Below are 15,688 nucleotides of genomic sequence, written 5' to 3'. Positions count from 1 at the left end.
TCTGTGAACCACCCACCCTCTCAATGCTGCTGATTACACTGTATTCTCGAGTGCGGTGGCATGTCCTTTACTCTCACAGTACATTGTATAACAATGTCCATTATAAACAAACTTTAGATCAATAAAATCCCTTGAATGTTTAATAGAGAAAAGAACATTTTATACAGTTACGTTTTACTAATACAGTCGACTCCGCTTGTGTTGATCTTTTTCGCGGGTTCCAGCACCTCTTCTTCCTTTGGGTGCAGAGTAGAGTCACCCAGCACAACCTTTTCCCCTCCCCTTGCTCTCACCATTTGAGCGGGTGGTTGAAGGGTACCACTGGTAGGTCCTACTTCTTTACTTTCCTTTTGTTGTTGTTTCTGCCCTCCCCCCCCCCCCCCCCCCCAAGGGCAGTGTGTCTTTAGGCCATTCCCAAAGGGGGGACATTTCTCGTTCAAGCATAGTAGAATTGTAAATGGGCTGACTCATGTCACGCTCATAACTGTGCCTGATCTACAACAGGGAACTGCTGCTTTTTCTTTCCTGATCCTTACTATTGTCATTTTCCTCTACTTCTTTTGTATGTTTGTCACTCCCTAATTGTGACCTTCTACATGTATTTTGGGGTGCCTTGATAGTCGAAGCAGACCTTGTGCTGTTGGAGCTAAAGAGGTGAGCAGTCTAAGTCTGATTCCCTGTAAAGACTTCTCCTTTGACACCCACCCCTTGTCGCTCATATGACCTTATGCAGTTGCGAGCACCGTAAAATCCTCTACTTTACTACTACTAGTTGTTTCTGTATGTCTGTCTTACTTTTCCCCAGCACTCAATGACCATCATTGTGTCGACGTGCTGTTCTTTACTCAAAGTCTCCTTTTTAGGCTAGCAAAGTGAGAGGTTGAGATTAAGGGGCCCGTCGGAGACGGAGTAGAGACCTCTCCCTTTTGTCTACGTTCCTTGTCAGTTTGAAATATGAACGAAGAAGGTACATGAGCTTCGATGGAGGGTCTGCCGGCGCTGAATATGAATATGGCGAATATCATCCGTCGACAAAGTGCGTTCAGATGAGGCGCAAGGTTTAATTTTATACACACAAGAATGAGCCCTACATTCCAAAGTCAAACTCAGTGTCGGGCTATATTTGGAAAAAAGGAGAACCAACTTTGGACACTGTGGTAGTGGATATATATACATATACACTTAACATCAAAATAGCCTACATGTGTATCAATTATTGCTAATCGCTAGAAAAGTATAAAAAATCTAGTGCTGCCATAAAATGTCTCACCCCAAGATTATTAATTGGTGTTTGCATAGTGAAAGGTGAAAGGGCGAGGCGAGATTGGTGACTCTACACCGAGAATGCATACTTCCTGTAGACTAAATAAATTCGCCCCTCACCAAATTGGTGCGAGCTACTAGCAAATTGGTGCTGGTGAGAAGTGACTCTTGTTTGTTTTGTTAAGTGTATTACGACGCTCGTAACTGTATAAAAGGTCATAATAATGAGCGCGCTGGACACGTTAATCTTTTTTTTTTTTAATTTGGTAGGAATTTATTTTGAATTTTGCCCAGGTGGCGGCCGAAAACCACTCATAGATTTTTGCACCACCAATGGATTTTTAACGTGAGCACCTTGCACACAGGACCCCCCCCCCGAGATTGTTCGCCCTTATCCGAAGAGGCAAGGTGTTGATGATGGGGATGATCGGAGGGGGACACGAGCAGACCTCACGTCTTTATTCCCTCTCACTGCCCTTTTGTTACTCTTCTAATTGTCGGCATTTATATGACCTTATTGTGTTGCAAGTGCCGTGAAACTCTTACAAAAAACAAAAAAAAAGAATGGCGGTTATTATTGTGCTGTTGTGCTTCTGATTATTGCTCAAACAAATAAAGTCAAGCTTTTCTCCAATCTCCTTTTTGCGTTTGCACACACACACACACACACACACACACAGGGAGGGAGGGACAGAGAGAGAGAGAGAGAGAGATAGAGAGAGAGAGAGAGAGCTAGAAAGAGAGAGAGAGAGAGAGAGAGAGAGAGCTAGAGAGAGAGAGAGAGAGAGAGCTAGAGAGAATTAAGACATTGTCTTAGATTGTTATTTGATCTGAAACTTCTGACCTTTTTTACGGACATACTTTTCATGAAAAGTTGTTCATAGGCCTGCTATTTAATTATCATCAATCTCTTTTTTTTAGGTTTGAGGCATAAAACCGAGACGGCAAATGCCAAATGCTGCCATGGCAACAACGTAACCAAACTCGCCCAAATTACTTTAAAAAATATTACACACGCTCCTTAAAAGACGAAATACATCATGTACATGAGCACAATAGATCATCTTCATCTTGGTCCTTGGCCTTTAACGCATTCAATGAGAATCTATTGGTTTCTGGGATTTTACTCAAGACAGGTTTTTTTTTTTTAATGGGAAAAAGAGTAGGCTAAATCAGGGCGTTAGTCCATCAAATCAACACGCACTTGATGACACCGATCGTGAAGCGCTGTTTTTGATACTGTTGTCAAAAGTTCTTTCTCCGATGAATACATCGTGGCCCGCAGCCGCGGTGTGTCGACAGAGGTAGATGACCTGCTGACCCTTCCTTCACCCTGATGACCGGAAGCGAGCAAAACAAAATCCACGGCGGCAGAGACAGTGTAGACGTGAGAAAACATGGCAGAGATGGAAAACGATTTCCATTTTCCGAATCTGCGCCTTCAGCGCAAAATGCATAGAATCTAGATTCTAGATCTAGATTTGGAGTCTCAAGAATAGATTCTAACACCGAGTTTGAAAATCAGGAGCAAATTATACAGGCGCATCCAAGACAACTTTAACGTTCAACGTCAACGATCTAAAATCTAGAAATCTAGTCTAGCGGGAGATGAACCAGTTTCAGTGAGTAGCCTATAACATTAGAGTAACTTTTCAACTTTTTGGCCGACTTTCCATGGTCGTTTGTTGCTCGATTGTCGAGACTTCGCACTAATAATTAAAGAGGCCTACTGAATTGTTTTATGTTTAAAAAAAAAGGAGTAGATCTACAAATTCTAATTCTATTTTTTCTAGATTTCATTTCATGTGGTTTGGCAAGTTTGGGGGGGATTTATCATTCATTCCATTTCCATTCATCATATAGATCTATATTCATTGACATGACTCTCTCTTCCTGGCATTTTATTCGACATAGATCTAGGCCTAATAGATCTAGAAACTAGATGTATTTCTAGATCTAGATCTAGATCTAGATTATATATGATTTTCAGTACTTCTTTTTGTACCCTACTTTCCGCCCGAACGATTTTGGCACAAAAACTGTTGCAAACTTATTTTTGTTTGTTTGAGACTTCAGCAAGGGGGAGAACCTCCTGCTATCCCCCACCCTTTTTGTTGCCATTTTACTATTTTCCTATTTCAGGGGGACCCCCCCCCCCCTTTTTCCTATTTCAGGGGGATCCCCCCCCTTCCCCGTTCTTTCAGGACAAAAAAACCTCAAAACTGGACTGACAACCAAAATGACGGAAGGTAGGCCTAGGCAAAGATAGTACATAACAAGATGGGCCACTCAGCCAAAAAAGTGTCCGCTGGAAGTCCGCTCTTTGCTTCAGATGGCGCTGCAGTCTGTTTTGAAGCTCTCTTTCGTTTTTCCAGAAGAAGAATAGGAATAGTACCTCCTTGCGTGCGCAGATCGACTGCTGTTCATCAGCAGTTCGGGTTCGTTCAGTGCGGAGTTTTATTTTTAAAAATATTTTAATGACCTCTCGCCTTTCATTCTAAAGTCAAATTAAACGAAGAAAACAATCACCCTTTCCTCCGGAAGAGGTTTTTTGTCAGCGTGTAACCATTTAAAAAAAGCGTTCATCAGTAATTTATTAAAAAACTTGCTAGTTTCACTTTGATTTTTAAAAACTCAAGTAGGGTAACTCTGTTCGCAAAGGGTGCGCATTTGCGAAGAGGCCGCCACCGAATTTTGAGGACACTTTTTTAATTGGCTCAAAGAGAGAAGTGGACCCTCTTGATGTAGACTCTTTGGCCTAGGGTAACAAACGAAGAAATACCTGATTTTCCCCTCCTTGCCTAATTACAAGTGTCCTGAATGGATGGAAGCCAGTGACGGTGGATGTACCGAAATTTGGGTAGGGCTTAGATTCCTTCCACTTCTTTACCACAAAATAACAGACAATAAGTACAAAACAGTGATGATTTTTCTATACTCACAGTGAGTCACAGCATTTTGAGAACCATTGAAATGAAAAGAATCACCTTTGTCTTCCATCTCTTTTTTCTAAGTTAAATTCTCTGGATGGTGGGCACGAAGCGTTTTCCCATTCAAATTTCTTCTAAATTTCATCTGGTTCAACGTGATTGGCACAAACAATGCACAAACAGCACTTCAAACATTCTGTCTATGGAATGGGAAAAGCTGTGTATTCGCGAAAAATAGAACGCACCTAACAAAGGTCCAATGGGTGCATAGGTAACTGTGTCACTGGGGAAAATGTCTCGTAAACTTTCACCTCATTGTCAGGGATAGGAGAGACTTCCTGTTAGCAGATACGAAAGAAAATATAGCACTGAGAGATGAATTTTTGTCCATTTCAGCGCTTTTTTTTCCCTTTCGAAATGTAAATAAATATAAATATATGTGGGAAAAAAGCGCTACCCTGACTTCAGTATATATGTCTCATATTTTCACTTCTATATTAGGTACACATACATAACTTTCAGCATTTTTTCGCATTACTTGAGACAACTTACTTGGGAAGTTTAAATTATGCTGCTGTTGTACTTTTTAAGATATGACCTTTCAAAGCGGGAAAATTGTTGATTTCATATGACGTCTTCGATATTGCATAATCACTTTTAGAAACCCCAAAGTAATATAATTGGAATAAATCTTCAATATTGTATCGTCATCTGATAGATTATTTTTTAACCTTCAGTTTGATGGGGCATAAGATATGGTTTGTGTGTGTTTAGTTGGATGTTTTGACATTAAATTATCTTTTGGCGGGGTAGGGGCGTAAAAATAGGTCAGGGAAAAGCCCTGGGCCAGTGGTGGATTTTGTCCTGGTAGGGAAAGAGTTAAGGAAGGTCCGTGGGAACGGGCTCATACTTCGCTGAGCTCTAAAGACATTTGATTGGCTGTCAGAACTATAGTTGTAAGTGGTGACAACAGGGATTAGATAAGCAAGCCGCCAAGTTGATCACTCTGTGTTCATTGCGTACCATCATTACAGTTTCAACTGCTTATTTCGTAATTTAAGAAACTTTCATTTACTTTGGGATAGAGTTGGGGGATGGGGAGAGGGGCTCTTAAGCCAGTGAGCCCTTTACTACCCACTAGGGCTGGATTCTGCTCGGTTAATCGAAGGCTTGCAAAGCAGCAGGCGGCTTGCGCTAGAGGCTTGTGATTTGGTTTGCCTCCCGCTTGCTACCGGAGGGAACTTCCGGTGAGTTGTGACTCGCGGACAGTCCTGCTGTACTGTGTCGTGACGTCGCGAACTCTCGTGGCTGTGGGCTCAGTACATATTACAGAAGATTCTCTGGTTATTTGCGTTGAGAGGCTTGCACCAAAAGTTTTTTTCATAGTTCGGTTGTAAAAAACAAAAAGCTCTATTCAATGCACTTAAAAATTAATATTGGATCGGCTATTCTTATGATGTTAAGGCCTGCACGAGCCAAGCGCTTCATCATCGTACGCAAAAGACCTCAGTTCGATTCCCATATGGGGAGACATTTTTACTGAGAACCTCCGTCTTTCTGCTGGGGCGTTGTTCCCTCTCAGCCCAGGTTAGCCCTGACATTGGGTTGAAGTAGGCCTAGCCCGTCTCCTAAATGTTCTGTATTATGTCACTGTGAGTGCAACACATCTACAAAATAGGTTACATACATACGATACAAAAGCCAAACACAACGACCCCTGGAGTTTTCCATTTTAGGGTAATCTAAGTCAACTTATTCTTATTACTACCAGAAACCTAGGTCTCTATTACTACAATACCACGCTCCCTCTCACTTATCCATTCGCTTAGCTGATCAACGGCGGGAAGTTAAAAATAACTTCAGCTCTCTACGCCTTGCACCAAAACAAGCCCAGCTTCTCCCTTCCTCCACGGTTCAAAGTTCACACAGCGAGCAGTACTGCTATTTGAACGCATCGAGCGGTCCCGCGGCGTGCCGCTCACTCGATGTATCGAGACAGTACAAGTCAGCAGGTCAGGTTTAGAACTTGTCCTGGGACAATTCTCTAGGCCTAGCGCAAATCAGTACTGTGAATTGTGGGGCTTGTGGTTGCGGACGGGATTTGAGGCTTGAGGACTGTCCGCTGCTTTGCGCAGGCCTTCGATTAATCGAGTAAACTACAGCGCCACGCCGCGCAGTGACTCTGTGGGCGGAATCTCCCACTCTCCCCCTCTCTCTTTTTCTGACGTAAGTGGCTTCGCGGATTGCAAGCAGGGTGGGGATGATGAGGGGACCTGACACGAGTGGCTTCGCGGATTGCCAGTTGCTGTGGACTTGAAGTTTAGACTAGACCAAGGAGGTTACAGTTTGCGCTAGACTCAACTTATCATGCTGGTGATTTGATTTGATGATTTGACCTAGTGATTTGAGGCTTGTGACTTGAACTAGGGGCTTGCGAGCACGAGCGGGTTTGCTACCGGGGTACAGCCCTACTACCCACAGCCTCTGATGGAGGCATGTTATAATTTTAGGTAGGCTACTCAAGACCAATTAATTAAAAAAATGAAATGCAGCTTGAAATAATCTGTAGACTTAAGATTTTTGAAATTCTAACAAGCATTTTGTTATCAAAACTATTATATCATAATTTTGTGCCGTTAATCTTGAAAATGTGAATATTATCATGTCAGCCACAGGTGTGGAAAATTTTGCTCATTTTGAAACAGGCTTGTGATCAAAGTAGCTAGATTCTAGTATGCTCCTGATCATTTCTGAAATTTTGAGAAAACATACAAAAATGGATCGTCCAATTTTTTTCCCACACTACAGCATTTCAAACTAACTTTTGAGATGCACTTTAAAAAAAAAAAAAAGATGCAGGTCAACGCGCCCCAAGCAGCTGGTGTAGGCCGAACACCAGTGCATGCCGCCTCCGAGCCTTCTCCGAGCCTTCTCCGAGCCTTCTCCGAGCCTTCTCTGAGCCTTCTCTGAGCCTTCTCTGAGCCTTCTCTGAGCCTTCTCTGAGCCTTCTCTGAGCCTACTAAACAGCCTAGTAGAACAGTAGCTAACAATATTTGCCCTCGATTGGCTGCATCTAAACAATTGACTAGTTAGATCTAAACTTCTCAGTTTTAGTGGGCATATAGAGTTTCTCTTTACTCTCAAAAATTTTTTTCCATGAAAATTAAAAAATTTAGTCTTTTAACTCACCCATTCCCACTCAATTTTCATTGAAAAGGCTGTACTGCACGGCAGTTTTAAGGGTATTTAAAAAAAAAATCACCTTGACCAAAGGGATGAAGTGAAAGCCATGCTTTTGCGTGCATGAATATTTTGTGTTTGTGAATTTTGGTGATTTTTTTATACTTAAGCCATAAATTCTACATAATGTCATGTAATTTGTAACTTTTCATACAGCACACAGAAAAGTTATAGTAAAAAATTAACCTTTCACTCTAGAGACTTCCAACTTGGCTTGAATGCAAGGGAAATAACTGTAGATGATTCCCATCACTCACTGTTGCAACTATTGCTTCCCTTTGGCCAAAAAAAAATCAATAAGTTAGAGTTCGCAACAATTGCGAGCACGGGAAAGGGCGGTTCTCCAGCTTTCTCGCAACAGTTGCCAGGTGGGGGACGAGTGAGTTAAAGAATTGTAAAAAAATTTATAAGCCTATATATTTAAAGTCCAACCTTTGGAAAGCCTATTACTGCTGAAGGCGATTAGACTATTTATATCTGGATGTCGTGATTAGGCTGAGCAAGTTTTATGTTGAGAAGAGGTCACTCCCCCTATTTTAGGGACGTGTGGTCGAAAAATCACGAATACACTAGTTTTGCTTTGCTCAAAAGCGAATAAGATGGAAATTTTTATATACATCATGGATATGAACAGGGGCGGTTTGTTAACTGGGCAAGTCCGGCGGTGCCTGTCAAATTTTTGTCAGCTCTACTGTTGACAAGAGATTTATTGCTGATGATGATTTTCATTCAGTTTTAAGTAAATCCGAAAAAACACGTATCAACATTCAAAAAGCACCTTGCCGATTTGAAGGCGCTCAAATAGACAAGTGGGATTCACTGCTGCTCCTTCCTTCACCTTCGTTTATCGCACCAGCTCGTAACTTTAAGTTGTCCCCCGTGAAGCTGTCACGTCGCGGAACTTCGTACGAGGACAAACAAACGCGGCGGGTACAGCGATGAAGTCAATCCACTGGACAAATCCATCGACTGCCCTAAGACTACTAGGAGCGAATATACCATCCCTTGATTGCCAAATTGGCCTCCGTGTTGCTTACAAAATCAGTAATGAGACTGTCTTGAGTCTTGAGCAGCACAGAAACATGAAATATTTTATCAGCTCAATACATGTACTTATCATTCAGCCTTTCTTTACTATCATCAGAACATTTATTGTCAGCATGGCACTAATCTTATTGAATTTTTAGCCACCTATAGTTCATGTTTGGTGACCATTCATTGCTTTCTCCCCACTAATAACGTAACTGGCCCATATGAGTCTAACCGGCGAAAAGAGGAATCGTCTAGTGAAGATATATAAGGAGAATTATTACGAAGAACGATAGGCTCTCGGCTGTCGGAGTCTGGGCCGAAAACAATGGGCCTACCCCTTGCCTTCCCTCCCCTTATCCACCATCACACCAGCTAGACACCAAGTTCTATAATTAGCATTTGACACATTTCCCCACTTTGTTACCACAGTGTTCTGAAAACTGAGAAGTGAGATGAAGAACGTTTGATTACATAATGATGGAAAACTGTTGTGTGCTAACTTTGTCCAGCTTTGTATAGTATCTGATTATAGACTTAATCTGCATGGGACAGCGTCATTGGTACAGTATCAATTGACTTTTGCCATCATACAGTATTGTTCTTATTACATATTTACAGGTCGAGTGCACGTCGATATTGTGTGTGGGTGTGTACAAACTTAGTATCTAAAGTAAAAGTCTTTGGTTAAAGTACCAGAGGCCATGACCAGCAGTTCATTGCGATTCTCACTTTCAGTTTGTTTTCTAGCATAGACTCTAGTAGTGTTTCTTTTTCTATGCCGTTCAAGTCAGTTTCTATTAACTCAGTAACTTCCATCATACATTAATCACAATATTGTTTCTTGACACTACCATTATTATTTCAGCTCTTTCACATTATACTAAAATGTTTACAGTGGTGTGTGAGTGAGTGGGGGAGGGGGTGGGGATGGCGAAAGTAGGGGTATAAAATGAGAAGAGAAAGAGAGAGAATGTGTGTGTGTGTGTGTGTGTGTGTGTGTGTGTTGTGTTGTGAAGGAAAGGGGTGGGGGGAGGAAGAAAGAGTCTATGTGAATGATGGCCGGTCAGTTCTATAAACCATGAGCCGCCGCTGGATATGAACAACAAAAAGACACTCTTTCTAGGGGTGTATTTTGTTTTTCCAAGCTGTTGATTAAGTTGGAAAAACAGCATCATGCCCCGGGCTTGTGGCACGCACAGCCACCAGTTAATTTCAAGTATGTAATATAATAATTCTGTTTCAGATATATTGTCCAAAGTTTGGAGACAGAGTACATAAAGTACGTCCTGCCGTTTGGAATTAATTCCTGCGGCTCGTCACATCCTTTTCAGCAGTTGGCAGTGTATAATTATACATACAATAATAGGCAGGCTGTCTATGTTTTTTTTTTTTCAGTTTTGATTGCTGCTGTTCTGTGCCCATTCCTACTTTTAAAAATGAGTACATGTTGTCTTATCTGTTGTCAGTGTTTCTGGATAAAAGCTTAAGGCAGCATATAAATTTTATCTCATTTTTGAACTGGGAGAAAGCATCTTGTCTTTTTCATTAAATGATCTTTGAAAGTGGCTGGCTGAGGCTGAAAAAATATTAATTTGGTCTATGGTCAGTAATGAATGGAGGTATCACATTGGAAGACATCTAGGCTAGATCTATGGTATTAGTTTTTATAACAGTGCCTTGCATGAAAAAAAGACGCAAGTTTTATCGCAGCTAGTGGAAGTTTATTTTATAGAGTGTCTCAGTCTTTATGCTTGGATTATCTTACTCAGCCTGGTGTGGACTTGAATGGACAAGGTAAAGTTGGAGTCGCCCATGCCTGAAATTTCCTTTCGAGATTATATTTTATTCTCACGAACATGCTATTTTCGACCTTGTACAAGTATTGCTTTCACACTACAAGGTAAAGGAAAGTTTGCAAAATCTTCTGCTTATAGTAACAACGTCTTCAGTTATAAAATGGATTGTCTGAATTTTATTGGATGTGTAGGCCAATATGTGTCAAACTGGAATAGAAGTCGTGTCACTGTTAGGAACTTAAATTTGTTTATCCTCTTTTGGAGAAAATCATAAAATGGCTTGAGATCTGATAAATCAAACTGTGGGGAGTTAAAAGCTTGAAAAGGGAAAGTTGAAGGCTGTCCTCATTATCATCATCGGTATTGTTATAATGTTATTGTTGTCAGAACAACCACTGCTAGTACGGTTGCTGCTATTATTACAACTACTTCTACTAGCCTACTACTGTGGGTGGTTGGCGGGTGCTCTGGTGTGGTTTGCTTCTTCTTTCCTATCAAACATCTATCGTCCTTTTCTCCCCTTTTTCTTTTTTATGTTTGTTACTCTCTTATAACACCTCTAATCTCCTGGCGCTTATATGACCTTATTATGCAGTTGCGAGTGCCGTAAAACCTCTACTAAAACTAAAAAAACTAAGCCTGCTACTACAGTCGAGTCTTAATGGAACTCTGTTCAAGAAGGATACCTGTCGTAATGAAATCTCAACCCCACCACGCTCCCCGATACTAAATTCCTGTATGGTTCGCCTGTGTAAAATGAAAACCTGCTCAATCTGGAAACGGAAAGAAATTCCCTCTCTTAGGATTTTGACATGTCTAATAAGAAAGGAATTGTTTATAATTCCGCTTTGCCCTGATCTGAAACAAAACTCCCAAGTTTGGTACCATATATGCTCTTACCTTTACACCATGCCGCCACAGGCCTATAAGAGGAAAAGAGGTGTAGTGTGAACCCTGAGCGGTGCAGTTGGTCAGGGTGGTGCGGGCATGAAATATCATCATTGTTATTATTACTATATCGTTTAGTCCTAGTCTCATTCCTCTTCTTAAAATACTTCGGATTTAGATGAAATGTTTTGTATATTACGTAAGATAGTGTTCTGAGCGAAATTAAAGTTGTTTGGTTCTCCTAAAAACTTTGAATCTTGACATACGGCAATGATCAATGGTGGCGATGATTTATAATGGTGGTGATAATTTTTTAAATTGTATTTATTATTGTTGCTATTGCAAACGGGATAAATAATGATAGAAATGTAGACTTCAAACAACATTTTAATTAAGAAATGGTTGAAAAAGGTTGAAAAAAATTTGATAAAGAAGTGGTTGAAAAGGGTTATCGTTTTCGTATAAAATTGTTCTCTTGTAAAATTAAATTGCTTCTGGACAAACAACTTTAAAATTGAAATGTCTTGAATTTTACCATTCTAAAGATTTAACACTTTCTTTACTTTCATTATTTTGACGAGCGCCTAATTTCACCACGCTGCCTCACATATATATTCCACCTCGTTGTGGCACATATTATGTCGACAAGGACGTAAAACATTCTGTGATTTGTGTTCAAATTCTTGCAGAACTGACAGTGACAGAAAGTCTGTTAAGATCACTATGAGACGGCTATGAACCTGTGAATATCTTTCCTGTCGCATCGGCCTTAAGAAGTCTGAATTGTTTATACCAGTGGAGTCGTAAACATTTATGTTCAATCAATTCAAGCTAGCTCGAATTCAAGAGCTTTTCACTTTTCACTGTGTTTTTTTTTTTCAGGTCCTGGGTGTTTGTAATGTCTCACTTTCTTTAAGACTTTGGATGTTGCTCAGTTCTTAAATGGTTAGGTCTACATCTGTGTGAATGGAAGCGTAAAATATCTTGCAGTAAATATGAGATGCACATCAAAGCAGTGGCAAAGCGTCTATATAATCAAATAATCGCTGCTTCCCTTCCTAATTTTGAAACATTGTCGCAGTCAAATTCACCCCTAGACGTAAACCTCATAAATTAAATGTAAAAAGACGCTCATAATCACCGATGAACAGTATGCCTAACATTCAAAACGGTTTCATTGCCACAGAAATAGCCTGTTCACCTCTATCGGGCTGCTCCATAAGGAGTCGTGAGCTTTGATTAAGTAAGCTTACAGTGGGGCTGGAAGAGTCTACTAAAAGAGTTGGAGGGAACATATATGCGCAACACTCAAAGCTGTTTCATTATCACATATACCCTGTTCACCCATTTCAAGCCCCAGTTATAAGCAGTCACAAGCACTGATTATGTAAATTAACTATTACATTGGTCGAGTCTACCTCACAGATGTAAGGGGAACTAACTCATAATATCTTGACTGCTGCGAGTGCTTGTTTTTTTTCCTAACTTTTTACCGTCCTATAATCAGATTGTGACCTCAATTATGACACTGGCTCCTGGACGTGAAACATGAGACAAAAACAGCCAAATGTTAAAATTAAAAATTTATAATTGTCATGTTCTACCAAAAAGTTTAGACTCACTGATAATACATGTGTAGTGCTGTCGTCTCTGCTTCTTTGCTTTTTATTTGAGTATTCACATCTAAAAATAAATTTAACGTTTGTTGGAATAAATATTTAATGAGATACTTTTCCGATTATTTTAGTGGTTGGACATGCAAACAACATGAATTCAGGATTTGTTTTCATTCACAATTCAGTGTTGCTGCCTCGAGTAAGATTCTTGTGTGATGTTCCCAGGCCCTATCTGGTCCCATCTAACTTTGATTATCCTGTCAAACAAGTCGGCCTTCACCCCTGCATCAAAGAGAGCCCGTGGCCAAGTGAGCTTTTTTGTTGTCTAAGGGATGTGATCCTCTAATTGACAATTTCTTGGTCTGTTATTTCCCCTGAACAGGGCACATTATAAGTGAAAAATTGAACTGTTCATCAGCCATTTAGTGCAGAGAATAGGAAAAAAAATAAAAACTTGAGAGGGACACAGAAATATGAGAGGGATTGAAAAATATTACCCAAAAGTGGCACTTTTCAACCACCCACACTGACTGAGGAACAGATGTAATTGAATCCTATTGATGTGTAATTTTTTCTCAAAGTCAAACTGACACTCAGATCTACCAATATTGCCTGCTGAATAAACAGTCCTTTTGCGGGGAAAAGTGTTCCCGGAAGCAATGTCAATATCACTTTTCTCAGGATTCTGGAGCATTTTTTTCGTCTTTAGTTCTCCTAAGCAACCTATTTTTTGCCGATAGGGTCATTGTTGTTGTTACTGATCCAGGCCGATTGAGTCATAAAACAGTTGTATTCTGTCAGTTCTCAGTCTTCCAAATTTTACTTTAAACTTTTGTTCATATGCAATGTAAATAGGATAGTTGCATACTTTACCAGCTCATTGGCGGTCAGGGTTGAGAAAAAAACTGGTACCTGGCCTTTTCTTTGTATTCTTGAAAGTTTCTCTCAGATAAAGTCATGCGATTTCCCGGAGGCTGAGGCACACCTGACTTCTAAAAGGCAATGATTTTTTTTTCCCGGTTTCCTAAAGTGATCTATTTTCTTCTCTGGCACTCCTCTTGGAAGTTTTTAGGTTAGCGGTGGTAAATTCTTTAAACCACAGTACAACCTCCCGGGGCGGTGCTTCTGACTGAAGTGTCTTTAGGCCATTTCCAAAGGGGGGGCATTAACAGGTTCTTATGCTCAGTAGAATTGTAAATGGTCTGATTCATCAATGTCATGTTCGTAACTGTGTCTTGAACTGTAACAGGGAACTGCTACTTTTTCTTTCCTCATCCTTACTATCGTCATTTTCCTCTACTTCTTTTGTATGTTTGTCCCTCTCTTGTGACCCGCTATTTCCGGAGTGCCTTGATAGTTGAAGCAGACTTTGTGCTGTTGAGGCTAGAGAGGGGAGCAGAGTAAGCCTGATTCCCCGTTTGGACTTCTCTGTTGATATCTATCCCTTGGCGCTCATATAAATGACCTTATGCAGTTGCGAGAACCGTAAAAACTCTACTAAAATGAAAATCACAGTGCATGTTACCTTTTTATATATGTCGTCGGCCAGCTGTTCAGGTATTAACCTAAAAACTTAGACATATTTTAAAATTGCATTCATATGTATCTGTTGTATGGGTTGCATGTGCTTCAGAAATCTTTTTGTTGAAATTCATAATACTAGTGATGAAAAGATGTAAGAAAAGACTCATTATCCGGGTACAATTTTTTTAAGAAACAGTTTTGCCTCTCTCCGGAAAAAAAAAATGTTTTCTGGGCTTAGATCATTTGAACACCTTTCTGGTAATTTTTTTTTTTTTTTAGGCAACCTTTTATGTCTTTTGAGAAGGTTAACTTACCAGTAGCAGTTTTTTATTGGAAGATTGGGAGTCAAATCAGGTGCTTTGACTCACCTCGCTGTGTCTTTAACATGATACATGGAGTTTTAGAGGGTACTTGACCAAAATAGTCGGGAATGGATAAGAGACGACGAATATGGAAAACTCGAAATCACAGATAGCGCGGACAATTTGACATTTCCTGACTGATATCTCTTTAATTGTTAGTTATATCATTTTACCTTCATTATGGATGTGATGTGTCAAACACATTTGTTAATTCGTGATGTGTTTGAATTATTTGTTCCAGACTATATATGAAATATTAATAGTGCAAGGAAACAATTAATAATACTCTTATTAATACACTCCAGCTCGTGTACATGGTGGCTTATTTCCCTGTCTTTTAACATGTTTTAATGGTTACTGCCCTTGGATTAAAGATGACAAGAATAATTTTCTTGATGCAGGAACTGTATTTTTAATACTCTTGCTTGCACTTTTTTTCTCAGGGTTTTTGGAAGAGCCACAGGGAACTTAAAAGTCGCTGAATGAAGTATAACTTTACATAATCTTTAGAATACAGTAGAAATGGTGTAAGACAGCTATTCATCATCGATGAGAAAAGTGGTTGGGTTGTCTTTCGCAGTGTCATTATAAATTGGAGAAAAAAATACAGGGGGGTGGGTTATGGGAAGTGGCTGTTTGTACAGATGATTGTTTTATACAGCTGGCCGTTAGAGCAGGTTTGACTGTATTTTTAATCTATGCTTTAGAATACTTGTTTAGTTCTGAGAGATTCCATCAGAAAGGGTAGAGGGTTGTTTTTGAGATATTGATTAAAAAAGCAAGTGAAGAATTTTTTTTCTAAGGAAAAAGAAATACGAAACTTGGAGAGATAGACCATTTTTGCTCTTTAGCTTTACAGGATTTTACTCAAATTCATATGCCATTATAAATATAACATTTTTAGGATTTAAAGCAGACAAATTTTGCTAAAATCTGAAGTTGTTTGTTATTTTGGGTGGACACTCAATTTCAATAGAACCCTGAGTTCAACATACCAACAGATGTGAATTTTATTTATTGGGGGGAGGGGGGGGGGG

General features: G+C 39.9%; 1 long non-coding RNA gene across 2 annotated transcripts in view; it reads left to right on the top strand.

Moving 5' to 3' along the window:
* The first annotated feature begins 2,640 nt into the window (after positions 1 to 2,640).
* The window catches only part of LOC101859974, a 23,269-nt gene continuing 10,221 nt past the window's right edge, over positions 2,641 to 15,688 (top strand). For both annotated transcript variants that reach the window (XR_001185311.2, XR_001185310.2), the window contains exon 1: positions 2,641 to 2,885. This is a non-coding gene — a long non-coding RNA (uncharacterized LOC101859974). The remainder of the gene's footprint in view (positions 2,886 to 15,688) is intronic.

Source organism: Aplysia californica, unplaced genomic scaffold, assembly GCF_000002075.1.
Source record: "Aplysia californica isolate F4 #8 unplaced genomic scaffold, AplCal3.0 scaffold00774, whole genome shotgun sequence".
In the NCBI taxonomy this organism is placed as follows: domain Eukaryota; kingdom Metazoa; phylum Mollusca; class Gastropoda; order Aplysiida; family Aplysiidae; genus Aplysia; species Aplysia californica.
This window is presented reverse-complemented; position numbering and strand designations above follow the sequence as displayed.